The 27965-nt window shown below is 39.6% G+C and overlaps 1 protein-coding gene across 1 annotated transcript in view; it reads right to left on the reverse strand.

Annotated features, from left to right (window-relative positions):
• Positions 1-27563, reverse strand: part of PAFAH1B1 (platelet activating factor acetylhydrolase 1b regulatory subunit 1) — a 78517-nt gene extending 50954 nt beyond the window's left edge. The window contains exon 1 of the mRNA XM_029927190.1: positions 27190-27563. The gene's annotated coding sequence lies outside the window, so the exon portion shown is untranslated. The remainder of the gene's footprint in view (positions 1-27189) is intronic.
• Positions 27564-27965: the final 402 nt, after the last annotated feature.

Here is a 27965-nt window from a genome sequence, read left to right on the forward strand (position 1 = left end):
TACTCGAATGAATACTCTTCACCCTTCACAGTGCTTAAACTCTACTCCCTGGATACCAACTAGGCAAATTAAAGCCATCCAGGGTTACCAAATGTAAAAAACTGCTTCCAATCTACAACAAACAAGAAAGATACCCAAACAACAGCTACTGACATGCACAACAGGTAACTGAGAACTCATCCTACCCCCTCAGTATTTTCATCACACTCTTCACGAAGTTTCTGATATTCACTACCATTACAATTTATAAGCACCATCTCATTACTGCTGATCTTTCCTCTCTTCCTTTTTTTTCCTCCTGCTTTCTCGTTCCTTGGCCTGTCTCCCTCACCATTTCTTGGTTCTCTCTGTATGGACATTAATCAGGATGCATCTTCACATTCTCATGGCACACCCATCAAACATGCTAGATATAACCTTCATCCAGGAGTATTTAGTTGTTGATGGGTGCTTAAATACTGTTTCTTCACGGTTTAAAAAAAGGTTCCTCCTTTTTTTTTGACTTAAGGCATGAAGCCATTTTGAACAGCTGAAGGTTCCAAAGAACAAATTCCGATTTTTTAGATTTTATTGTACATAGTTTCCAATGCTTTTTATCTTAAACCAGCTATTATGTATGATACAACTGTGCATGCCTATCAACAGTAAAAGGGGAGGAGGGGCGCCTGGGTGGCTCAGTTGGTTGCATGTCCAACTTCGTCTCAGGTCATGATCTCACAGTTCGTGGGTTTGAGTCCCCATGTCGAGTTCTGTGCTGACCGCCAGCTTGGAGCTTGGAGCCTGTCTCAGCTTCCGTGGTCTCTCTCTCTGTCCTTCCCCTGTTCACACTGTGTCTCTGTCTCTCAAAAATAAATAAATGTAAAACAAAAACAGTAAAAGGGAATGTGAATAAAGACAAACATTTGTTTTAACAGGACTTTAGATATTGTGGGTCATTTTTTTCTTTGTAAATTTACTTTAGTATCAAAATGAAATAGAACACTTAAATGAAAACAAAGAAAAAGACCATATTTATATGGTTATTTTACAGACACATAGCCTGATGAGAACATTAATAAAAGTTCTCAAATATAAATAAATTATTCCTCCTAAAAATGTTTTGTTTCCTATAAGTTGTGTTTTACTTTATCAAATCCATTATTTCCAGATCCTCTGGGATTCCATGATGCTAAAATGAATACCTTATAAAAATAAAGAATACTGAAATATACTTCTTGCTCTCTAATATAACTTTCAATTTGCATTCTATGATACGATTAAGTGACATCAAAAGAAAACAAATTCAACAAACTGATGCCACTGACCTCTGCAAATTTATATCAATTTAGACAGTGATTCTTTAGGTTGAAAAACATCTATGGGAAATAGAACAATAAATGGCACATATGTATTTTTGTCAAATTGGATTTATTAAAATAGTTGAAGAGGGAACCAGGAGTGTATATTAGAACCACTTGAGGAACTTCCTAAAGATAATCCTGGTAAAGGGCTTCATCCATAAATTCTAAGGACACATCTAAATTTTTTAAATCTCTCCAAGTGATTCTGAGAACCACTTCTGAGAACCATACGCTCAACAGTATAAACTACAGCCAGTCCTAAAAGGTCAAAATCAAAATTATGAATATTTCACCAAAAAATCATCAGTGTCAGAAAATGGTATCTGGGCTTATCTAAGGGCAAGAAGCAAATTATAAGGCCCAGGTAGTCAGATTTCATTGGTAATTCCAACTGTCACTAAAATTCAAAATAATATTTACAAGGGGAGCCTGGGTGGTTCAATCTGTTAAGCATCTGACTCTTGATTTCGGCTCAGGTCATGATCTCAGAGTCTTGAGATGGATCCCTGCATTGGGCTTCACACTGGGCATGGAGCCTGTTTAAGATTCTCTTCCCTCCTCTGCCCTTACCCTGTACATGTGCACGAGCACACATGAGTGCACTTTCTCTCTCTCTCCCTCTCTCTCTCTCAGAAGAGATACTAACAAGAAAAAGAGGTCAATCCAACATTTTGAAATAAGTAAGCATTTTTCATTATAGTTAAGCTTTTGTTAAAGATTCCTAAAAAATACTTCAAGAAGAAAATACAAAAAAGGGGGGGGCGCCTGGGTGGCTCAGTTGGTTGAGTGTCCGACTTCGACTCAGGTTGTGATCTCGCGGTTTGTGGGTTTGATCCCGTGTCGGACTCTCTGCTGACAGCTCAGAGCCTGGAGCCTGCTTCGAATTCTGTGTCTCCCTCTCTCCCTGCCCCTCCCCTACTCTCTCTCTCTCAAAAATAAGTAAACATTAAAAAAAAAAAAAAAAAAGAAAATACAACTGACTTATTCATTATGTACCTAGTCTTCCTGGTATGTTCTAACAAAGACATTCTTTTGCATCTATATTAATCTTATTACCTTTTATTTTTAAACAATTTTTTTAAGTTTATTGATTTATTTTGAGAAACAGAGACAGTTTGGAGGGGGAGGGGCAGGGCACAGAGAGAGGGAGAGAAACCCCATCAGCTCCCACACTGTCAGCGCAGAGCTGATGTAGGGCTCTGAACTCACAGACTGTGAGACAGATCATGACCTGAGCCAAAACCAAGAGTTGGACACTTAACCAAGTGAGCCACCCAGGCACCCCACCTTTCATTTTGATTGTATCTTCTTCCCTATATACCTAGACCAGGGGGCAAGCAAACTTTCTATAAAGAGCCAGAAAGTAGGTATTTTAGGTTTTGCCAACCTAACAGTTTCTGTGACAAGAAAACAACAATAAACAATACATAAAAGCCATTTGCAAAGACATGGATGAAGCTAGAGAGTATTATGCTAAGCGAAGTCAGTCAAAGAAAGACAAATACTATACAATTTCACTGATATGTGAAATTTAAGAAACAAAATGAGCAAAGAAGGAAAAAGAGAAAGGCAAAGCAAGAAACAGACTCTTAACTATAGAGAACAAACTGATGGTGACCAGAAGGGAGGCGGTTGGGTGGATGGGTTAAATAGGTGATGGGGATTAAGGAGTCTACTGGTGATAAGCACAGGGTGATGTGTTCAAGTGTTGAATCACTATACTGTACACCTGAAAATAATATTACACCATATGCTAACTGGAATTTTAAATAAAAACGTTTTAAAAAGATGATAAAAAACAAATATGAAAAGAAATAGGTTGTTTCTGTTCCACAAAAACTTAATGGACATTGAATTTCATGCAATTTTTAAAACAAACTGATAAACTTATAAAATTACATGTACAAATTTTTTATAAAATAAAATTTTACAAAATATTCTTTTGCTTTTTCAACCACTAAAAATCGCAAAAATAATGCTTAGTTCACAGGCTGTACAAAAACAAGTAGCAGGCAGGATTTGGTTTGCAAACCATAGTTTGCAAACTCCCTTAGCCAAACAAATTAAGTTAACTGATGCAGGCTACTTTTACGGAACAGTAATAGTATCTCTTTCACAAACTGTCATGCAGATTAAATGAGTTGATTACATGTAAAGTGCTTACAACAGTACCTGGTATACAGCTGTTATATGATTTTATGTATCTATATCTTAATTTCTTTCTATATCTCCTCCACTTTAATACTCCTTCAGTGTATTAGTCTATCACACTGAAATGTTTTGTCTAAAATCTGATTGTTATAGGTGTGCCTGGATGGCTCAGTCTGTTGAGTATCCAACTCTTGATTTTGGCTGAGATCATGATCCCAGGGTTGACTAAGCCTCCTGTCAGGCTCTGCACTGAACATGGAGCCTGGCTGGGATTCTTTCTCTCTTTCTATCTCTCTCCACCCACCTCTCACCCTCCCTGGCTTGTGTGCACTCTCCAAAGAAGAAAAATTAAAAAAAAAAAAAAAAAGATATAAATTAAAAACAAGTAATAAAATCTGATGGTTATAAAAAGGGAAAATCCCTCATTGTTGAAGTAGAAAAAAGTATCCAATAATGATTCACTAAGAGTACCTGAGTGGCTCAGCCGATTATGCTTCCTTCCAACTTCAGCCCAGGGAGTTCAAGTCCCACATTGGGCTCTCTGCTCTCAGCACAGAGCTTGCTTTGTATCCTATCCCAATCCCCCACCCCCAAGCCTTCCCTGCTCATGTGCGCACATGCTCTTTCTCTCTCTCAAAAATAAATAAAACATAAAATAATAATAATGATTCAATAGTTTTTTTCTAGAAACTAACTTTCTAGCTCTCTTTCCAAAAAATCTAAAGGAAATATCTACCTGCAACTTCTCCACAGCAGTAGTCCCATTAACTGCAATCTCAGGCAAAACAACAACAACAACAACAACAAAAACAAACAAAAAAAAACCCCACCTTACTACCTACTAAGACCTTAGGGGAGGATGTAAAGATTCCTAATTTCCAATAAATTGAATTTAGGAAGGACTTGCCTATGGGGCGCCTGGGTGGCTCCGTCAGTTGAGCATCTGACTCGCCCCATGTCTGGCTTGGGATTTCTCTCTCCCTCTCTCTGACCTTCCCCAGCTCGCTCACTCTCTCTCTCTAAAAATCAATAAATATAAATTTTGTTAAAAAAGGACTTTCCTGTAAATGCACCATTCATTACAACCAAGGCATGGCTTACAAATTCAGGTTTAGAGTACTTTTTCCCCCCTTTAGTTATCAGTTTAATTAGCTAGCTAACAAAAGTTAGTGATTCTCACCCTGGCCTAGCCCAGACTAATACTAAAATGTGAGCCAAAGAGTGTAAGGAAACACTACCTAGAACACAGGTGAGGTCATTTAGAACACAGGTGAGGTCATTATCTCCAGAAAGGTATAATGAAGTAGCATTCCATATGCCCAAGGCTTCATTCTTAAAATGTTTTATTTGGGGTACACACCCCTTACCATGTTTTGCAATTTTCCTTTCCCCTTCAAGATTCAGCCTGAAAGCAGCCTATCACTGCCTCTGTGAGGCCCTCCATGGCTAGCCCAACCCTCCTTGGCAGAGGTAGGTTCATTCCCTCTTTTTCAGTTTCATTGTGTCATCTACGTATAATCCTAATTACCATTTACTGACATGCCATGCTAGGCCTCTTTCCTAAAATGTTTAATTCTTATAATACCCAGCAAAAAAACTAGTATCCTTGTTCAACAGCTGAAGAAGTCATGTATCCAAGGTTAAACAACTGGATAGTGGCAGGGCCAGGATTCAAGCCAGGTGTGTCTTGGACTCCCACAAAAACGGTTTCAAACAGCAGGAATGTGAACAGAGAGGCGGCCAGGTAAGCAAGATTCTCTTTTTATCTGCTTATATATTGAGTTTCTGCATAAGAGATTTTTGGGGAAAAGTTTCCACTGTTAAGATAAATTTGAAAAATCACTGATGCTACCTTGTGCTGCCTCCCACATTCTTTTTAAGTAACTATATACATGCTGTCTCTAGTACCACATTGACCTCCCGAGGCAAACACTGGCTGAACTTCTTTGCCTCTCTAGAACCAGGCATGCGGTCTTGGCACAACAATTGTTTGTAGGGAATCAAGCTCTGAAAGCAAAACTTTCCAAATTAGTTAACTGTATTTCCACAGTCATAGGCAATTATAAAATAATTTATAATTGCAAAGCAATTTATACTTAATGAAATTATTTCATACATATTACCTTTTTTTTTAAAGTTTATTTATTTTTGAGAGAGAAACAGAGTGCATGAGTGTTGGGGGTGGGGAGACAAGAGGGAGGGGGAGAATGAGAGAGAGAGAAAGAGGGAGGTGGGGGAGAGAAGAATCCCAAGCAGGCTCCACATAGTGCACTGAAAGCTCAGAGCCTGGAGCCCACCTGGGACTCTGTGTCTCCCTCTCTCTGCCCCTCCCCCTCTCATGCGTGCGTGCGTGCGTGCGTGTGTGTGCGCGCGCGCGCGCGCGCTGTCTCTCTCTCTGTCTCAAAAACAAATAAAACATTAAAAAAAAATTTTTTTAAAGAAGAGAGAAACCAAGCTGAATTTTTAAAAATGTTTTCCAAAATGGCACTTATTCAATAGTCAAGACTTTATTTTAACAAAATATCAATTATTTAACAACAATCGAACAGTATTGGCAAAAGCCATTAACCATGTTTTAGTTTTAACTGCCACAGCAAAATACTATTAGGGTTAAACCATATTAAAATGCCAATAATGGCAATTATACAGGCTCAACCTAATACTTATTAATGGTATTTAAAGAGCATTAGCAGAGCACTTTTGACTTCAGCTCAGGCCGTGATCTCACAGTTCATGGGATTGAGCCCCAAGTCAGGCTCTGTGCTGACAACATGGAGACTGCTTATGGTTCTTTCTCTCCGTCTCTCTCTGCCCATCCCTTGGTCACGCTCTCTCAAAATACATAAATAAACATGAAAAAAATAAACATAAGCAAAGTTCTCAGCAGCTAGCATAAAAAGCAGAACTTGAGGAATGTATTTACAGTTTTTAAGCAGATTAACTCCCTCTTCTGTGATTTCAGTTATACATACACATAGTTAAAACTTCTTACACTATACTGTAATCATCTGCCTTAATGTTTCCTCAGAAACACTCCTCCAAAGCCCCAACCTTGACATATTCCTCACTGTAATCTCTATCAAATATCATGGTAATTAACACACTGTTGGTATCTAATAAATGTTTCTAAACGACATCCACAGGCATCACAGGAAAACTGAAATAAAAAACTACTATGCTCTCGGGACTAAAGGTAAATGGTATCACTTTACTCTCATCCTTCTTTTTTAAAAATATGTTTTTAATATTTTATTTATTTTTGATACAGAGAGAGACAGAGCATGAGAAGGGGAAGGGCAGAGAGAGAAGGAGACACAGAACCAGAAGCAGGCTCCAGGCTCTGAGCTAGCTGTCAGCACAGAGCCTGACGCGGGGCTCGAACCCACGAACGTGAGATCTGACCTGAGCCGAAGCCGGATGCTTAACCAACTGAGCCACCCAGGCGCCCCATCCTTCTTTTTTAAAATTCCAAACAATTTGGGGCACCTGGGTGACTCAGTCAGTTAAGCAACGGATTTCAGCTCAGGTCATGATCTCATGTTTGTGGGTTTGAGCCTCACGTCAGGCTCTGTGCTGACAGCTCAGAGCCTGGAGCCTGCTTCAGATTCTGTGTCTTCCTCTCTCTCTGCCGGTCCCCCACTCTCTCTCTCTCTCTCTCTCTCAAAAATAAACATTAAAAAAAATTAAAATTCCAAACAATTTAAATTCTGAAATACAAGCAAAAATCAAAGTCCAGCTTCCTCAGGCTGGTTTCCATATAATTTTTTTCTTTTTAAAGGTTGAACGCTGATTAATATTTACCAGATAAAGTACACCAATTTAAAAATCCAATAGAAAATCAATTGGCTGTCTCAACTTTATACTAAAACTTGAAAAACTAAAGACCTTTTTATATTCTAACATGCATATTACTTTTCCTGTTTCTGCTTACAAATGCTAACCAGGGGACAATTAGACAAGTACAGCTACAACAATTTGTTTTTTATTTTTTAAAATTTATTTTTGAGAGAGTGAGCAGGGGAGGGGCAGAGAGAGAGGGAGACACAGAATTCGAAGCAGGCTCCAGGCTCTGAGCTGTCAGCACTGAGCCTGACATGGGGCTCAAACTCACAGACTGCAATGCAAGATCATGACCTGAGCTGAACCAGCTCACTTAACCAGCTGAGCCACCTAGGCGTCCCAACAGTTTTTAAGTCAAAACTAAGTCACACATCAAAAAAATCCATTGCTGTAACACAAGAAAACAGTTTTCTAAAATTTCCAATCATACAAATAATAGAAGATACACTGTGCTCTGTGCCTTTTCTTTTTTAGCGTAAGATTTGTTGAATCCTAATGCAGACAGCCTGAAGGAATTATGACACTGCAGGAAACACTGCAATTCTTAAGCAAAGGAGCAATGTTCTAAAATTGGTATTTCATGGTGATTGTTTTGGAGATAACACATAAGAGATATTAAAGCAAGGGAAGGCTGGAAGTAGAAGATGACAGAGGCCTGGACTGGGAGGAAAGCAATGGGAATTTTTTTAAATTAATGTTTATGTATTTTGAGAGAGAGAGAATGAATCACGAGCAGGCTCTGTGCTGGCAGCTAGGACCTAAACCTAAATCAAGAGTCGGATGCTTAACCGACTGAGCCACCCAGGCATCCCAACAGGAATGATTTTTTTAAAAAAGAGCTTTATGGTCAAAGCTATTAGGCAAAAGTGGAATTTCTTTGACATGGTCCACTACTTGCTCTTGGTCTTGAAGATGACCTTCTCTAGCTCTATAAAGGCAGTTCCTCTGTTTACATCCAAAGACAACGGCCCAGGTGTTAGGACAATACAAGTGGAAAACTTGCAGTGTCTCTCAACTGAACTGATTTCCAGTTTACTATTATCCACGGCAATGTTTATCTCCACTGAAACAGATAAATGAGAACTATATTCTTGGGTGTCAATTATTCAATTTGTTTACTGAGGATCTACCAACTACCCAGTATTCAAACCCAACAATATATATCTGTGTCCCATTTAGCTCAGTACATAGGAAAGTTACATGTGACATTAAAGCAATGTTAAGAAATAGTTCCTGGAGCGCCTGGGTGGCTTAATCGGTTCAGCATCTGGCTTCTGGCTTAGGTCTTGATCTCATGGTTAGTGGGTTCGAGCCCCACATAGGGCTCTGTGCTGACAGCTAGCTCAGAACCTGGAGCCTACTTCGGATTCTGTGTCTCCCTCTCTCTCTGACCCTCCTGTGCTCATGCTGTCTCTCTCTCTCAAAAAAGAAAAAAAAATTCAAAAAATTTTTAAGAAATAGTTCCTATCCACAAGAAACTTATTTAATATGGAATATATTTAGAAGATGTGAGCTATACATATCCTTTAATTCATTTATTAACCATTATGTTAGGCTCTGTGCTATGAGGTTTCAAGAAGAAAGATGAAAGAAATGCAATCCATCCCTAAATGAATGTATAATCTATTACAAGTAAGGTGGGAAGGAGGGAACAGGAAAGAAGGTGATATAGAGAATAAAACATGAGCTGAAGACTAAGTTAGCTTTATAAACTGAAAGACTAAAAAAAATGGATGGGGCACCTGGGTAGCTCAGTTGGTGAAACGTCTGACTTTGGCTCACATGGTGATCTCACGGTTCATGAGTTCAAGCCCCACATGGGGCTCTGTGCCCAAAGCTCAGAGCTTGGAACCTGCCTCAGATTCTGTGTCTCCCTCTTGCTCCTCTATTCCCCCAAATACCCTCTACTGTCTCTCTCTCTCTCAAAAATAGATAAAAATTTTTAAAAAAAGAATAGATTTCTGCTGAGACCATTTCCAGCAGCATAAAACAGGGCTGTGTGCTGTCTGTCCCCTTTTTTTCTTTAAGTCTACCTCTTAATGATTTTACCATCTGGAGATACTTTGGAAGAATACTGCTTTGTGTACCTTCAAACAGGAGAGTTGTTTAGCAGATTTAAAAAAATTTTTTTAAGAAAAACCTTACGCTACAAGCATTCAAACAAATTTTATCTGGATAAAACTTGGTTTTCACAAAAACGTTTAAATCCTACAGATACAGAGGTACCTGGATGACTCTGTTGGTTAAGTGTTCAACTCTTAGGTTTGGCGCAGGTCATTCATTATCTCACGGTACATGGGATTCAGCCCCATGTCAGGCGCCAGTGGAGCCTGCTTAGTATTCTTTCTCCCTCTCTCTTTGCCCCTCCCACCGTGTGCTCTCATTCTCTCTCAAAATAAATAAACTTTAAAAATATAAATTAAATCTTACATTATAAATGGTCTGTATTTGATGTATGCAACATCTGCACTTTAGGTACATGCCAACGACTTATAATCTCAGTATATAACAAAACCTGGGTTAAGAGAAATTATATGCATTGGTCAGACACCAAAGGACAATCTACATACTTATTCAGACTGACTCTCACATAGTGTGGTTGGTCTTTCCATATGATTATTAAATACTAGACATCCATCTACCTTAGAGATGTTGATGAGGGTAATGAAAACAGCACATAATCCTCATTATGAAGACCCTTATAAGAAATTCTAATCTGATAGTGCCAGGTGGTTAGTTATCCTTCTGAATTAACTGGCTTACTTTTACTCTAAGAACATTATGAAAATAACCGTAACAGGTGTTTTTTCTGCTCCTAGCTCACAAAAAGCTAAGAGTTAAATTTGGGCTCTACCTGTAGCAAGAACATTGTGATACACCTTTTTGGCCTAGATTCTGATTACATTTTATCCCTACCCTTTCTTTTTGTTTCTTCTTTCTCTTCATGTTTAATAATGTGGTATTTTGCAGTTTGTGCATCTTTATAAACTGCCTTAAATAAAGAATTACAAATCAAATACAGAGACTAGGTAAACGTGCAAATCAGCTAAAAATAAAACAATAGTGATAGAACTGGGTTTTTAATATAAGTTCAATTAAAAATAAAATGACTGAGGGGCACCTGGGTGGCTCACTTGGTTGTGCATCCAACTCTTGATTTCAGCTCAGGTCACGATCCCGGGTTGTGGGAGTGGGCCCCGTGTTGGGCTTTGCACTGAGCATGGAGCCTACTTGGGATTCTCTTTCTCTCCCACTCTGCCACTCCCCTCACCTAGCACTCTTTCTCTAAAAAAGAAATAATAATTTTAAAAAATATAAAAAGCTGAGCAGACAAAACACATTTGTGATCCAAACCCTGGACCATATAAGGGCACATGGCTGGCTTGGTTGGTGGAGCTTGTGACTCAATCTCAGGGTTGTGGGTTTAAGCCCTCTGTTGGGTATAGAGATTACTTAAAAAAATAATATCTTAGGGGCGCCTAGGTGGCTCAGTTGGTTGGGCGTCTGGCTTTGGCTCAGGTCATGATCTCATAGTTCGTGGGTTCGAGCTCTACGTCAGGCTCTGTGCTGACAGCTAGCTCAGAGCCTAGAGCCTGCTTCAGATTCTGTGTCTCTCTCTCTTTCTCTGACCCTCCCCTACTTGCACTGTCACTGTTTCTCAAAAATAGATAAACATTTAAAAAATAAAAAATAAATAAAAATAAAATCTTAAAAAAAGAAAACCCTGGACCATCCACTTGCAGCGTCTAGATAAGGTATTTAATAAATATACATGGTAAAAGGTAGGATGGTTGAGGACATGAAACCAGTTTTCAACCCCTCTGCCTAAAACCTTTCTAGAACAAGTGTATCTATAACACAACTAAAAAACAAAAACAGGCAAATACCTTGCATTTATTTGCACAGAACTTCATGATTTATAAACTGTCTTCACATCTTTTGGACCTTCAACTGCACTGTGCAGCAGTCCCCACAGCTACTTACACAAAAATGCAGCGATCATAAACACATGTTTACAGAGAACAATGCAGGCAAGATTATAATCTTTCCATATAAAACTCATTTTGTTTGCATATAAATCGTATTACGCTCCTCTTCACTCCCAGGGAAATACGCTCTGTTCTACTTTTTCCTGACTACTGCAGTCGTCCCACTACACTTTTTTCCATTTTTAAAACTATCTATTTTGAGAGAGAGCATGAGCACACGTGTGTGGAGGAGGCGCAGAGAGAGAGACAGAGAGAGAGAGAGAGAGAGAGAGAGAGAGAGAGAGAGAGAGAGAGAGAGAGAGAATATCTCAAACAGGCTCCATTCTATCAGTGCAGAGCCCATCACAGGGCTCAATTTCACAAACCATGAGATCACGACTTGAGCCAAAGTTAAGAGTTGATCGCTTAACCAACTGAGCCATCCAGGTGCCCCGCTTTTTTCCATTTTTTATAGAAACACCAACAGGAAGTATTTCTTCACTATAAAAAAACAGTGCATCATAGGTCTAGCAGGAAAACAAGAGAGACCTAATGGAGAACCAGGGGGAACGGAGGAGGGAGAGAGAGTTGGGGAGAGAGAGGGATGCAGAACTTGAGAGACTATTGAAAGCTGAGAATGAACTGAGGGTTGGGGGGGAGGGGGGATGGGGGAAGACAGGTGGTGGTGATGGTGGAGGGCACTTGAGGGGAAGAGCACTGGGTGTTGTATGGAAAACAATTTGACAATAAAATATTATGGGAAAAACAAACAAACAAACAAACAAAAATACATATACTGGATGGCAGCCTCCAAAAAAAAAAAAAACCAAAAAACAACAGTGCGAGGGCAATAATAAACAGTAATAAAGTGGTAGGAACTTGTTTCACTGGCAAACATGCCCATCTCAAGGAGGGCAGTTGTGACTCAGCTTGAGCCAACTGTTGCCATAGGAAAATGTGGACCTCACAGTCGCAAGAGCTTTTAATTTTTAGGATAATTCAAAAATAGAGACCTTATGCAAAATAGCTAATTTTTAAATGTTAACTCAAAAGAATTTTTTAAATGATGCAAGGCAAAGAGAAACCACTTAACAGATTTAGTTTTGTCTAAAGACTACTGACCAATGTGTAAACCCCAGCTCGGGACTGAACTGATAGGGTTTTTGAACAGTTGAAGAGAATGAAGAAAGTAGAACAGGATTTAGGAATTTATGGTCTTAAAAAAAAAAAAAATCAATGCCAACAATACAATCTGTTCTATTTATTCAATTAAAAGCATAAAAATTACTGAAGAACAAATATTTATTTAACCTTGGATAAATTCTTCAATGCAAAACCAAATAAAAAGCAATTTTATTATGTTATCCACAGACACTGTTATGTTTACTGACATGTTTACTCTTTACTATTACATGTCTGTAATGGTGAAAATTTAGAAACAAACTAAATGCCTATTTTTGTAGTATAAAGAAACTATAGTATAAGCATATATAATAAATTATACAACAAAATAAATTAAATCTACATAAACTAATAACACATCTAGAAAACATTTTGTTAGGGTGAAAAAAATCGAATTGTACAATAATATACAGTGTGACATTCGTGTAAATTTTAGGCATTATTATACATAGTTTATGGATACATATATATATATTTGGTAAAAGTATAAAGGCAGATCAAAAGATATATAAAAGAGGAACTTTACCACTGCGAAAAGCAAGGGAGGGGAAAGAGGTATCAGATGTCACAGTCAATTGTGACTATAATGCACTTCTTAAGTTTATTTGTTTCTGAGAGTGAGAGAGAGAGAAAGCAAGAGTGGAGAAGGGACAGAGAGAGGGAAAGCAAGAGAATCCCAAGCAGGCTCTACATTGTCAGCATGGAGCCTGATGTGGGGCACAAACCCACCAACTGTGAGAAGTCCTGAGCAGAACCTGAGCTGAAGTCAGACGCTTAAACAACCGAGTCACCCAGGTGCCCCAATAATGCTTTATTTCTTAAACTACAGCAAACATGACAAAAATGTTAACATCTGTCAATTGTGGTAGTAGTTTATGTGATTTTTGTTTACATTACTACAGGTACTTTTCCTGCATGTTTGCTATATTCCATAATTAAATTAAACTGGAAATAATGTAAAAGAAAAAAACAAAAAGCACTTTTCTGAGTATATGCCCCATGATAGGCCTTCTGATTATGTAAACATATCATTATGAAAGCACTGAAGGAATAAATCCTATACTTTTGAGGTCCCACTGAGCAGTATTTTGGAGTCAACCAGTGAAGGTTCAAATATCAAGTCCGCCACTTACAAACTATGTGACCTTGGGCAAAATTCAAATTTCCTAAGCCTATTTGTTCATTATAAAAAGCAGCTCTACTCCCCACCTCAAACAGTTGTGGTGAAGTTTAATTAGATAATCAGTGTTCAGGGCTTGTCTACCATTTTAATTATCTCAACAGAGCGCAGGAATAGGGAAGATAGAGATAATAATTTTACCTTGAAGATGACAATGTGGCACAGTACCTTTTGTACTTTTACATACATAAGCAAAGTAAAAGAGACACTGCTCTCCTAGTGTCCAAGACAAGAATAAATCAGTTTTCCCATCACAAGATGGTAGAAAGTAAAGGTGAACTGCCCTATTACTATCATTAACTCATCTTAATCATCTTCATCGTCACCATAATAACAATGGCCAACATTTACTGAGTGTTTAGTGAGTGCTAGGTACTGTTCTAGGCTTTTTAAATGCATCAACTCATTTGATACATCAAATCAACTTTGATGTAAGTTGAATAAGAGAATAATACATACTTCATAAGATTCATTCAAGATTGTTCATAAGATTATGAACACAAAGGAAAAGAAAATTTCTTTCAGGTGAAAAAAATCAGGGAAAGTTGCCTGGAAAGGAGAATTTGGTATGCAGACTTTCAAAAGATACAGAGAAGAAAAGAGAAGGAAGTGGTTACGAGTGAAAACGTCTTAAGAAATGGAAGTATCTTCATAAGGCTGAATCACAGGATACAGGGCAGGCAAATAAGAAAAAGGATGAAAAGCCAGGACACAAGAAAAGTCCTTGAGCATCTACTCAGGATTAAGCTGATGTCTATTAAATACCATTGTTTCCAGAAATGTGCCCTTTGCATTTTCAGGTTTTTGCTCATTAAAGACAGTAAAAAGCTGGTTTTGGGCAAAATTATTTCAGAACTGTGGTTCAGGAAAAGTATTCTGGCTGCTTTAACATCCCACATAAATCTTCCTCTTACTCTCTCCTACGGCTAACACCACCCAGTTTCTCAATTTTACCCAGACACCCAAGCTACAAATCTTGAGATGTCTTCTGATACTTCCCTCTCCCCATCACACTACTGATTCACATTCTTCCTCCTAAACCTTTCTACCATCAGTAACCTTCACTGCCAGGATCTTTCAATCACTAATCATTATTTCCTGAGAAAGCTTTCCAAGTGACCTTCAAACTCCAATCTATATGAACTATCTAAAATATGAACTATCTAAAATACACATCTGATCACAATGCTCATCTTTGCTTGGAACTGTTTGTTGACTTCCAAATCGCCTACAATGTGTATATATATAGAATATAATTTTACAAAGTCTATCAATCTGACTCATGTACCTTTCCAGCCTCATATCTGTACACACCCTACAGATCTCTGCCAAACTACTTTCCAGTATACACATAATAGCTTTTCACGCTTTTGTACCCGTGTATGTGGCTATTCCTGCTACCTAAAATGTCCCGTGTCCACTCCAATTATTCACTCAAGAATCAGTTTAAATATCATCTTTCTCAACTCTCTTTAGTGGGGAGATTAGATGGGCCTGCAATAGCCTAAATGATAGACATACACAGTAATCCAGGACCCAGATTTAAAATACTACATAAAGGGGGCCGGGAGACTACATAAGGATACTGAATTTCCTATCATTTGATTATTTCACTAAGAATCCAGAGAAAATTCAAATCCAAAAGTGCCCTGGTTAAAAAAAAAAAAAAAAAAAAAAAAAGCCATTCTTAAAATCTGACAAATCCTTACACTTGAAATTAATACTGTATGTTAACTATACTGGAATTAAAATTAATAATAAAAATAAAATCCCCCCCCCCCAAACTAACGCATCTAGAAATAGGGAGGCAAGCTAAGATTTAACCAAGAAATAAATGATTAAATATTCTGGCTATCCAAGTTTATTTATCAAAAAAAGTTTATCATATGTGAGTAAGCAATGAAAAAAATAGGATGTAACAGAATTAACAAATTTTACTGGGTTTTTTAAAATGTTTATTTATTTATTTTTAGGGGGGAGAGAGAGAGAGAGTGCACACAGGAAAGGAGTGGAGGGAGAGAATCCCAAGCAGGCTCTGTACTGTTAGCCCACAAATTGTGAGATCATGCATGTGAGATTCCTGACCAAAATCAAGAGTTGGACTTTTTAACTAACTGAACCATCCAGGAACCTCAAATTTTCTTCCTTCCTTCCTTCCTTTCTTTCTTTCTTTCTTTAAAGCTTATGTATTTGAGAGAGAAAGCATGAGTGGGGAAGGGACAGGGGGAGAGGAGAGGTCGGGAAGAGAGGGCGGGTGGGAGAGAGGGAGGGAGAGGGAGGGAGAAGGGAGGGAGGGAGGGAGAAGGGAGGGAAGGGGAGAGAGAGGGAGAGGGAGAGAGAAAGAGAGAGAGAGAGAGAGAGAGAGAGAGAGAGAGAGAGAGAGACCCAAGCAGGCTCTACGCTGTCTGCATGAAGCCCAATGTGGGGCTTGAACTCTAGAATCATGAGATCATGACCTGACCTGAAGTCAGATGCTTAACCAACTGAGCCACCCTGGCGTGGCCCAAATTGTAATGCTTTTAAAGAGTGAACAGTACTTAAATTTTCAAAGTATTAAACCATGGTGCTATTATCTTTATAATCACAAATCTCAACATAAAAAGAACATAAAAAGTACATAATAAAGTTATTACTCAAGATTTCTGGCTCTTTGGATTTGGCCTAAGTAAGAGTTTTCTGTGTAACAGTATATCCTTAAAGAGAAATTTTTTTTTTAATGTTTATTTTTGAGAAGCAGAGTGAGGCAGAGCACAAGCAAGGGAGGAGCAGAGAGAGAGGGAGACACAGAATCAGAAGCAGTCTGCAGGCTCTGAGCTGTCAACACAGACCCCGACATGGGGCTCAAACCCACGGACTGTGAGATCATGACCTGAGCTAAAGGTGGACGCTCAACCGACTGAGCCACCCAGGTGCCCCATTCTTAAAGAGAAATTTCTCTCTACTAAGAAAAAACAAAAGCCTATTCATTTAGAGAAATTAAAAACCATCTTCAATCATCCATTCTCATTTTTTTTTAAGTTTATTTACTTTGAGAGAGAGAGAGTGAGCAGGGGAAGGGCAGAGAGAGAGAGGGAGACAGAATCTCAAGCAACCTCCAAACTGCTAGCGTAGAGCCCAATGTGGTGCTTGAACCCACAAACGGTGAGATCATGACTTGAGTCAAAATCACAAATCGGATTTAAATGACTGAGCCACTCAGGCGCCCCATTAGTGCTCACTGAAGCATCACAATATACCCCTGAAGCTTCAAATACCACTAGTATAGAGAATATCTAAGATCCAAGATTCTTTAAAATGTATCCCTTTAGAAATGTTAGAAATAGGGGCGCCTGGGTGGCTCAGTTGACTAAGCAGCCGACTTCAGCTCAGGTCATGATCTCGTGGTTCGTGAGTTTGAGGCCCGCATCAGGCTCTGGGCTGACACCTCAGAGCATGAAGCCTGTTTCAGATTGTGTGTCTCCCTCTCTCTCTGCCCTCCCCTGCTCATGCTCTGTCTCTCTGTCTCTCAAAAATAAATAAATGTTAAAAAAAAAATTTAACAAAAAATGTTAGAAATAATACCTTACATGGGAGTCAACCCTGACTCTTTTCTTTTGTTCTCTATAACCAATTACCTTGATCTGCCAAGTTTACCTCCTCAATATTTGTTGAATTATTCTGCCTATCCTTCCCAGTACTACCATAGTTCACACCATCACCTCTCACTTGGGACTAATTTCAACAGGTCTACGTAAATCTAGTCTAGGCCTGTTAACATCTATCCTCTATAGAGCCCCCAAAGCCATCTACTGAAAATACAATCTGACCGTATCATTTCTCTACTTATTTTTTTTTTTAGATACAACAGATTTTTTTTAATTTTACTGTTTTTTATTCATTCTTGAGAGACAGAGAGAGACAGCACCAGCAGGGAAGCGTAAGAGAGAGAGGGAGACACACAATCTGAAGCAGGCTCCAGGGTCTGAGCTAGCTGTCAACACAGAGCCCCACATGGGGCTCGAACCCATGAACCGTCAGATCATGACCTGAGCTGAAGCCGGATGCTTAACCGACTAAGCCACCCAGGCGCCCCTCTACTTATTTTTTTAAAACAATTTTTAAATTTTTTAATGTTTTATTTTATTTTTGAGAGAGAGAGAGAGAGAGAGAGAGAACGAGCAAGGGAGGGACAGAGAGAGAGGGAGACACAGAATCTGAAGCAGGCTCCAGGCTCTGAGCTGTCAGCAGAGCTCAGGGGCTCAAACTCACAAACTGTGAGATGATGACCTGTGGTGAAGTCGGAAGCTTAACCAATTGAGCCACCCAGCACCATCACTTCTCTACTTAAAAACAAACCTTCATCAATTCCCTATTTTTTATTTACTTAATATTTACATAGCACTCACTATGTGCTAGTCATTGCTTTAAGTTATTTTACAAATGTTCATTTACTTCTTAAAACTACCTATGAAAATTTAAATAACTAGTTTTTATTTAGTGTTTATGTGTATATATACACACACACGTGTAAAATATAAATAACACAGCTATGTAAGCAGCAAAGCTGCTGAAAGTTGAACCCAGCATCTGGGCTCCATAGTCAGGCCTCTTAATCACTGAACTATGCTGCCTCCCTACTTCCTAAAGTCTACACGCTTTAAAACCATTTATAAGACCTTTAATTAGTATCTGGTCCCTGCCCACATTTCCAAGTTTCATTTCTAATCAACCCCCACTTTGCTCACACACTGAGCATCCTGAAATGTAGGTCTTCCTTCTCCCCACTTTGTGACCTTTATAATTCTACTTCTCCTGTTCCGTGTCTGGAGCTCCTTCCAGTTCCTCAGTGTGGTTCCTACAACAGAGTGCACTGAATACATTCCGAAGAGAATCAATTTTTTAATGCTTCATAAGGTTGTAAGCAATAAAAAAACAAAACTTTTCTAGTATTAATTACACTGGTAAACAAATGAAACACAAAAACACCAAAGGTTTTAGGACTCACGTCTCCAGTACACCTAATGGTTATCCAGTTAAAACATACAAAAACAACAATAACAAATAAACCTTCCCCAACCTAGATCCTCTCTCAGCTCTTTCTTGTTCCTTCCTGACATTCTCTCAATAGCCCAAATCAAAACAAAATACTTAAATTCTTCACTTTCCTCATCTTCCTCGCTTCATATATCTACTTGGTTACTAATATTAAACAGACTGAATCTCTTAAATCTACTCTTTGAATCTGCATTGCACCTAAATTGTCTCCTCACAGGTCTATCTGCCTCCATCCACTCCACAGTTGCATCTTACACATTGCTGACAACTGCCCTTTCTAAAAGAAAGGGACTTACTACAACAAAACCCTCCACTGGCAGTTCAAGAGCAAAACCAGTGGTTCTCAATCAACTAGGAAGCTTATTGAAAATCCAAATTAAAAAGAAAAAGAAAAAAGAAAATGCCAATATCTCAGTGCTCCCCACGGAATCTTTATTGCTTAAGTCTATGACAGAACCTGGAAATTTCCATTTTTAATAGATAAAAATCTACATCTGATGAAGATGGTCCACGTAACACCCTGCTTTACAGGCCAGATCAAGGTAATCAGGCCAGATCAACTCCTCTATACTAACCCATCACTCCCGCCAAACTTAACTACTTGGGACCTTTCCTCACCAACCAAGGTATACTCATGAGACTGGGCACAAATCACTTCCTCTGCCTCAAACCCCAAAAAATATGACAAAAAATATTCAGCATCTTTGTGAAGGCCTCCTTGAAAATTCTGGACCTCCCCCCCACACCAAGTACATACTTTAATTATAGCACTATTGTGCTACCTCACATATTAAATATGTTTTTATACAGTTTAAGATCTTTGAGGGAAGGGACTGATAGTTCTTGGGATACAATATAGCTAGCTAAATAAATGTTTGCTGGACAGAAAAATGGATGAAAATTTAGAAGAAAAGGATATGTAATGTTGTTGGATACTTTTTTTTTTTTAAAGTACAAACCCATGGGCACCTGGGTGGCTCAGTGGTTAAGCGTCTGACTTGGGCTCAGGTCACGATCTTGCAGTTTATAAGTTCGAGCCCCATGTCTGGCTCTGTGCTGACAGCCCAGAGCCTGGAGCCTGCTTCAGATTCTATGTCTTCTACTCTCTCAGCAGCCCCCCACCCCGCCCCAATAAACAGACATTAAAAAAAAAAAAAAGGAGGGGCCTCTGGGTGGCTCAGTTGGTTAAGCCTCCAACTTCAGCTCAGGTCATGATCTCACCGTGAGTTTGAGCCCCGCGTCCTCGGGCTTTGTGCTGATGGCCTGGAGCCTGTTTCAGATTCTCTATCTCCCTCTGTCTCTGCCGCTCCCTTGCTCACAATCTGTCTCTCTCTGTCTCAAAAATAAACATTAAAAAAAAGTGGTTTTTTTTCCACTATAAACCCTGTACTTTTTACTTTTTCCACTAGGTACATGTATGCTTTCATAAAAATAAAATTGTAACAAGAATAATTTTTTTAACGGAAACCAAGCAAAATTTAGGGTTATGCCCTTTACCTCTATGGTATTTCTTCCAAAAATCTGTAGCCCCAGTCTAATGAAAAAACACTGGACAATCCCAGCTTGGGAGACATTTTACTGGATACCTGACCAGTACTACTCAAGACTGTCAAGATAGTACTGGGGAAAAAAGGAACCACGGAGAAACTGTCACAGACCAGAAGAGACTAGAGAGACATAACCAAATGCAATGTGGTACCCTGGGTTGGGTCTGGAAAAGAAAGACTACATTAATGGAAAAACTAGTTAAATCCACATAAAGTCTCGAGTGTACCTAATAGTAATTACCAAGATTGACAAATGTACATCAAAAACATAAGATATTAACAATGGGGAAAACTGAGTTCAGGGATGTATGAACTCTCTGCACTATCTTCACAACTTGTTTTATTCCAAAATAAAAACTTTGTTAAAAAATAAACAGGAAAAATGTGGGAGTGTTTAATAATACTTAACAGTACAAACAAAAATATTCTGATCGTTAAGATAAAGATGTAAATGATATTTCACAGTTTAAATAAGATGCTCATTTGCAACATACTTTTACATTAAAAAAACATATTCTACTTGGCACTGATTTACATAGCACTCTTAACCTATTAAGAAACTTTGAAGCCATCTCTGGATTCAGAGATACACATAATGGATACCAAAGAGGAAAAAAAAAATCCCCAATACTATTCTTAAGAAATATAGTTACACCTATGAAAATTAACATATTAATGACTGTTTATTTGATTAAACTGTATGTTAAGTTTTCTTTCTCAAAGAAAGGAAAAGGTCTCTAACAATAAAAACATTTACTTAAGGACTTACAGACCATTCATCATTCCATTCTTTTGTGAGTTAGGTACTGTCAATATTATCCATTTATAGATAAGGAAAATTGAAGCTTCTGCTCAAAGCACATAGCCGGCAAACTGTGGAGTGAGGACTACTAAAATATTCATATATGGCTTAGTCAATAGCTTAATTTATTTTCTGTGATAAAATGCTAAATGTATATAACTTTCTATACCCTTAAAAAAATAAAAATTAACCAAAAAAGTCTAAGTAATCAATAATACTGAGTCATCTTCACCTTCCCTTCTTTTGTAGTCAGTATAATTTTTCTTAAAGTTTTTATTTATTCATTTACATAATCTCTATACCCAATGTAGAACTCGAACTCACTAGTCCAAGATCAAGAGTCACACACTTTTCCAACTGAGTCAACCAGGTGTCCTGCAGTCAGCATATTTTTGATAAAAACAAATCTGAAAAGATGAATAGACTAAATATATGCCTTATGCATACAGAGCAATAATATCATAAAACATATCCTTCTATCTTTGCCAGAGACTAAAAGTGGATTAATCAATATGCAAAATCTTAATAAACACAAAAGTTCATATGCTTTTAAAAAATAAAGTCTTTAGGGGTGCCTGGGTGGCTATGTCGGTTGAGGGTCCGGCTTCGGCTCAGGTCATGATCTCATGGTTAGTGGGTTTGAGCCCCGCATCGGGCTCTGTGCTGACAGCTAGCTCAGAGCCTGGAGCCTGCTTCAGATTCTGTGTCTCCCACTCTCTCTGACCCTCCCCTGCTCGCACCATCTCTGTCTCTCAGAAATAAATAAAACATTAAAAAATTTTTTGAATAAAAAATAAAGTCTTTGGAAAATTTCCAGATTCTTAATTTCATGACTATCAAAAGACAGTCTCAGAAAATTTGTTATTAACAGCCTTAGTTAACTGCCAATAATTCCTGTCAACACCTAAGAGCTCAAAGATAATCAAAAAATGCAAAGAAGAAATAACTACAAGATGCAAATGTAAGGTGCCCAGGTGGGTTAATTCACTAAGTTGAGAACTTTGTGGCCCTGATACAAGTATGTCTGGAGCATGACTCTGTTCCATGGGACAACACAATCTTCTTAAAGGAAGGATAAACACCTCGCCTCCTTCACTTCCATTCCTGAAAGATCACTGGAAGTTAGCTATTACAAAGAAATACAACACAGCACCTTTCCTTTCACATAATCCTGCAATCTCTTGCAACAAGTGTTTAGTTACTTATTAATACTACTTACAGATTTATTTAAATATTAATTTAATATTTAATACTATTTAATTAACATTTGCTTATTAATACTACCTGCATGTACGCAACAAGTATTTATTTAATTATTAATACTACTATAAAGCAGTAGTAGACAATTTCTGGGAGTCCCTACTCAAATGCCTAAGGCCTTATGCAAACAAAATAGCTAACAAGACTAAATGTTAATAAGTACAAATTTCTACGATGCAGACAATATATACCACGGATTTTCACTATTTTAGAAAAGAAATTCACAAACATATAAAATGGGTCCGTTTTGTAAAAAAAAAAATAAGGAATGTTTCTTTGACCATGCAAGGCAACACCCAAGTGGTTCAGTGCTTATACTTACTTCATTCTAGATGCTAACCCAACATGTGACCTTAGGGAAAGACATCCTCTAAATTTTAGTTCTCTCATCCATAAAAATATCAATCTGCCCAAAAAGTAGCTGACAGAACAAATGAAAATAAGTAGTACATTCAATATATTTAGAATGTTCTAGGGAAATGTTTATGACAATGTTAAATGACAGTAACTTTAGAGGATACCTTTCCAGAAGTACCCTTAATGAATACACAGATCAATCCTAACTAGGTATGTTTCAACCAAAAGCCACCATCTTTTTTTTTTTTATGTTTTTTATTTATTTTTGAGAGACAGAGACACACAGCGTGAGCAGGGGAGGGTCAGAGAGAGGGGGAGATACAGAATCCAAAGCAGGCTCTGTCGCACAGAGCCGGACGCGGGGCTCGAACCCACAAACCAGGAGATCATGACCTGAGCCGAAGCCGGACGCTTAACCGACTGAGCCACCCAGGTGCCCCAAAAGCCACCATCTTTCAAAGAGAAAGTAATTAAATCAAAATAATAAGCACTTATGATACTTGCATCCAATGAGTATAAAGCATTTCACAAATATCCATTAACTCTAACTGGCACAGCAGGTTAAAAATTATACACATAGTAGTTTATACACATAAACCACGGTTCTACTTAATACTACCGGAAAGTGTCAGCCCAAACCAGCAACAAAGTTAAAACAATCCAAAAAACCTCACTGCAGTTAACTATTAGGCTTATATTATAGCATCTTTCTTCATGAAGTACAGATTTCTCAAAACACGCGGCCTCCAGCAACTAGGATTCACTCTACAGCTAAACATCTTCAGCGTAGGTTTTCCTTTATCTTTTCAGAACTCACTGCATACCATTAGTTTTATTTTAAATAGAGCAACATTTTAAGTAAAAATAAAACAATTACAGTCTTATTGTAGAAGACTTAAGAAGAGTGGCAAAGAATTTCCACTTCAAATTTAACTATTTCTCTTTTTCCAACATATATGATATGAAAACAGGTTACCTGTCATAATATGTTCAAGACAGAGACTTAAAAGCAAGTAAAAAAATCTCTTTTAAGACCGCAGCAGACAAGGCTAGCTCAGTTAAAAACCAACTGAGCCTTAAGTCCCTTTGGCAAAAGAGTGCGCGACTCATTGCTGTAGAACTCAATGGAAAGAACTGGAAAATTCATTCTGAAAGCCCTAAGATTTTGCCCAGAGTTTTTTAAAAATACATCCATACTAATGTCATCAACTTCCATAGTTTCTATGAGCTGTTTATTAAGATGACAAAATGTGAATAAGGTGAGCCACATGTAAACAAAAAGCAAGGTCCTATTTTTTCCTGGGTACCTAAAATATGAGCCATAAGGTGTATATGCATGCATGGATATGTGTATGTATATACATATACAGGTATATATTATTTAGCACATAGGAGGGAAACATTTACATTGAAAACATAAAATACAATGAAACATGGATGTTCTAGCCAGAAAATGTAAAATTATGATACTGATTTTTCCCTTCCAGAAACATCTCCTAATTTCTTATGTACTAAGAACTACTTATTTCATCTGGAAGATACTGAATAAATCTACAACAACAACAACAAAAAATCTATCCCAATCTCATTAAAAGTTTTATAAATACAGGATTATGAAGAATTTTAAAAACTGATCTCTAAATTTAAGCAAAAATCCTATCACATGTTATCAAAACATTCACAGATATATATTTGTACTAAAGCTCTCTTAAGTTAAATTATTTTACGTTCTTGCTCAATTAATAGTGTGCTGAAAAATCACCACTTTTAGTGCACTTTTATACCTTAAAGTACTAGGATGAGAATATGTCACATAACATAGTGAATTACCATCCTTAACCTTACCCATCCCTCACCATAGGAACCCTCTACCTTCTAATCACATTAAAAAATAACAGAAGTGTTAAAATATAACACACACTGGCAAACGGTCTTAAGGCTCATCAAAATCATATTTACCACATGAATCTGACATTCTTTGAAGATGTCTATTCACATGAATGCCTGATGCAAGACATTAAAGTGACCTACCCTCTCTTACGGTAGTACCTTACAAAAGGTCCCTTGTAAGGGACAACACAAGAAGAAAGTCTTTATAAATAGGTTTTAACCCAAATTTTCTTATCCCTTTTTACTCATCGATGTTATTTAAAAAATCACAGATTTAATGTTTCCATGCAAACTAAAAGGAGACATGTATAGTATTCTCATTTAGATTTTTGCCATATTTTCTACTACTGTTTCTTGCCAAATATTTCTGGCATTCATTAACTTACACTTACTTTACCAAAACGATAAAAAACATTAACAAGGGGTGTGTGTGTGTGTGTGTGTGTCTATACACACACAAATACAGAGAGACAATAAGTGTCTGCTTTAGAGCAGGGGCATTGCTTTCTACCCCAATCATTCAACACCTTGCAAAAATGGTAGAAACTAAAAACATCAGATTTTAAGATTTACCACAAATGCCTTTGTTGTAGCACAATTAGTATCCAATAACCTCACAAAACAGAAGCAAGAGAAAAATGCTATGAAAGGGCAATCTAGCATTTCACAGCTTCTGCTACCTTACTCCACCCAGTCTCCTCCGCTCAATGGCTGTTCACAGCATCCACAAATATTAGCCCATTTTTAAAAGGGGAGGGGGTGGTACCAACATAGGGCAATCTTTCTCAAAATCAATATATACAGAAATATTTTGTGAGAAATTGTGTTCCTTCCTTTGATTTATAAAAAAACAACAGGTTCAGATTTGCTTAAAGAGATCCTCCCCTTTGAACAGTTCAAACAATGATCATTTATAATAGAACAAGAAAGAATATATCACCCTAAATACAGCTAACACTTCTGCTTTAATAAAAACTGCAATTTACAATTGCCAGTTATTTTGCGAAATTGTGTCTCAAAAGATAGCACAAGAGATTAAAAACTAGCTAACGTCTTAGAACCAAGTCAGAATTTTGTAAGTAAAAGCTTGTTATACATTCAACATTATTTCACTGCCGACATGACCCAGGCAGGAAATTTTCCTGATTTCCCTGCAACAAACAAGCCCGGCTGCAGAAAAGAAGAACATTAAAAAAGAAAGGAAGAAAAGAAAAAAGAAAAAAATAATTTTAAGTAAATACTACCGAGGCAAAGGAGAGGGATGACATTACTGGTATTAAAGGCCCAAGCTATGTCTCCTCCGCCCTAGACTCAAAATGAAATTCACACAAAACAACCCACCTACCAACAAAAATAGAATTACCAAAAATGGCACAAATTTGTTTAGCCTTTCAAACGTTATGAATCTCGAGGACTGCATGTTAAAGTAGAGGTAGGAATAACAGAAATATCTTTATTCTCTCCCGATTGCCTCCTAAGGGTGGCCGGGGGGGGGGGGGGGGGAACCTTGGCATGACATCGCCCATTGAGAATGAAACCACAAATCTGGTTCTTCTCTTCCAAAGTACGAATTCTTAACCAAAGGATGGATGTAATCTGGACCCAAACCCCAACCCCAAAAGAAAATCTCCTGTCCTCCTCCAAGGGAGTTTCTTGCTAAGTCACTGAAGAAAAGCAGAAAAACAAATAAAGCCAAGGCATCCTGCTCTCTCTTATCTAAGACACTGAAAACCTCTTCCTCTTCTCTAATGTTTAGAGAGAGAGAGTTAAAATTTGCCCACCACCTCAAAGACATTCTCTATTTTCTCAGCTGAGAGACTAAAGACGGCACTGCGTTTCCTAAAGGAGTGGGGAGATTAGATGATGGGAATGGCTGAGGGCCTCGAAGCTGTTACAACGTCAAAAGGCAACTCCCGTTTCAGGAGCCAGTGGCAGAAAAGAAAATCCAGCCTGATTTGGTGGGTGGATGCTGCGGATGGTTCGGTGGTTCGGACCGCTCCTCTTTAGTGGATGTAGAGGCTGGACCACCGCACGGAGGGACCAGGGAAGGGCTGGGCCATCCTCCTCAGGTCAACCCCATCCTAAGGACAGGTTGGGGACGGAACGCCTGAAGGCCTATGGGTGCCGAGGCCGCGCGGGGCTGAGCCCGGTCCCCGAGCCGCCAACCACTGGTGGGGTGGGGTGGGGACTGCGGTGCTCGCCTTCCGCGGCCAGGGAGAGGAGGGCCGAACCCTTTCCCCAAGATCACAGAGCGACCTGCTCTCCACGCCCTTCCTACCCAAGAATACTTTTCTTGCTAAGTCACTGAGAGAGGATGGCGATCTCTTCCCGGGGAGGGCCGCGGGTGGAGTCGCGGCAGCCCCGGCACCCCCCGAAACCGGGCCGGGGAGGGGGAGAGAGAGGACAGCGCCCTCCCCGGCCTGTCCCCCCTCCTCCCGTGTCTCTCACTCAACGGCCGTCGCGGCCGCCATTTTGAGAGCGAGGAGAGAAGAAGAAGGAGGAGGCGGCGGCAGGGGGAGGGGAGAATGGGAGGGAGGGGACCGGCGCAGCCACCTCGTCAGGCCGCCGGGCCGGGCCCGCAGCAGCCCGAGCGCGGTGGAGAAAACAGAAGGGAGAGCGCAGACCCTCGCTGCCTTACCGGAGCGCTGCACCGCCGCCTCCGCAGGGCCTCTTCCGTCCTTCACTCCCATCCACCGGCGGGGGAGGGGGAGAGGGAGAGGGAAGGGAGGAAGGAGGGAGGGAGGGAAGGAGGGAGGGGGAGGATGGCGCGCTGGGCCCGGTCCCGGGGAGGGGGAGGGGAGGGGAGCGGGCGGGCTCCTCAGCCGTTCCGGGGCTCGAGCCCAAGCTTGGCGCTCGAGGTTCCTCTCGCTCGCGCCCGAGCGCTCCTCCTCCTCTTTCTTGCTCCTTGAGCCCCGGGATCGCTGCTCGTTCGCTCGCTCACTCGCTATCTCAGCCGCCGGACTCCGCCGCCGCCCCGCCGCTCCAGCTCCGTCTGTCACAGGAGCTGCCCCAACGCCCTGACGTCACCGCGCCGCCGCCGCCGCTGCCGCCGCCGCCGCCGCCCCAGACCCGCCGGGATGAGGGAGGGGGGCCGGGAGAGGAGAGGAGCTGCAGCGCATGCGCAGGCCTGGGCCGGGCTCTGAAGCGCGGTGCCTTCCGCTTAGCGGGCGCGCTGGGTCTGCGGCTTGGCGGTGTCGAGTGCCGGGCGGCTGGTTTGCTCCCCTTCTCGCGTTCTGCTTGCCTCTGGAACCTTGGTCTCCCTCTTCCTAGACCCTCGTCTGCCTGTTCAGGCACCTCATGAACTCCGGCTCTGTTCACCTTCCTGCCCTCAAATGGAGCTCTCCCCGCTTTTCCCGGCCAACGCTGGGACCCGTTGCTACCCGTGGATTCCGGGCCCCGATAGGCTTCAGAATA

The sequence above is a fragment of the Suricata suricatta genome, chromosome 17 (genome assembly GCF_006229205.1).
Source record: "Suricata suricatta isolate VVHF042 chromosome 17, meerkat_22Aug2017_6uvM2_HiC, whole genome shotgun sequence".
NCBI classification, from domain to species: domain Eukaryota; kingdom Metazoa; phylum Chordata; class Mammalia; order Carnivora; family Herpestidae; genus Suricata; species Suricata suricatta.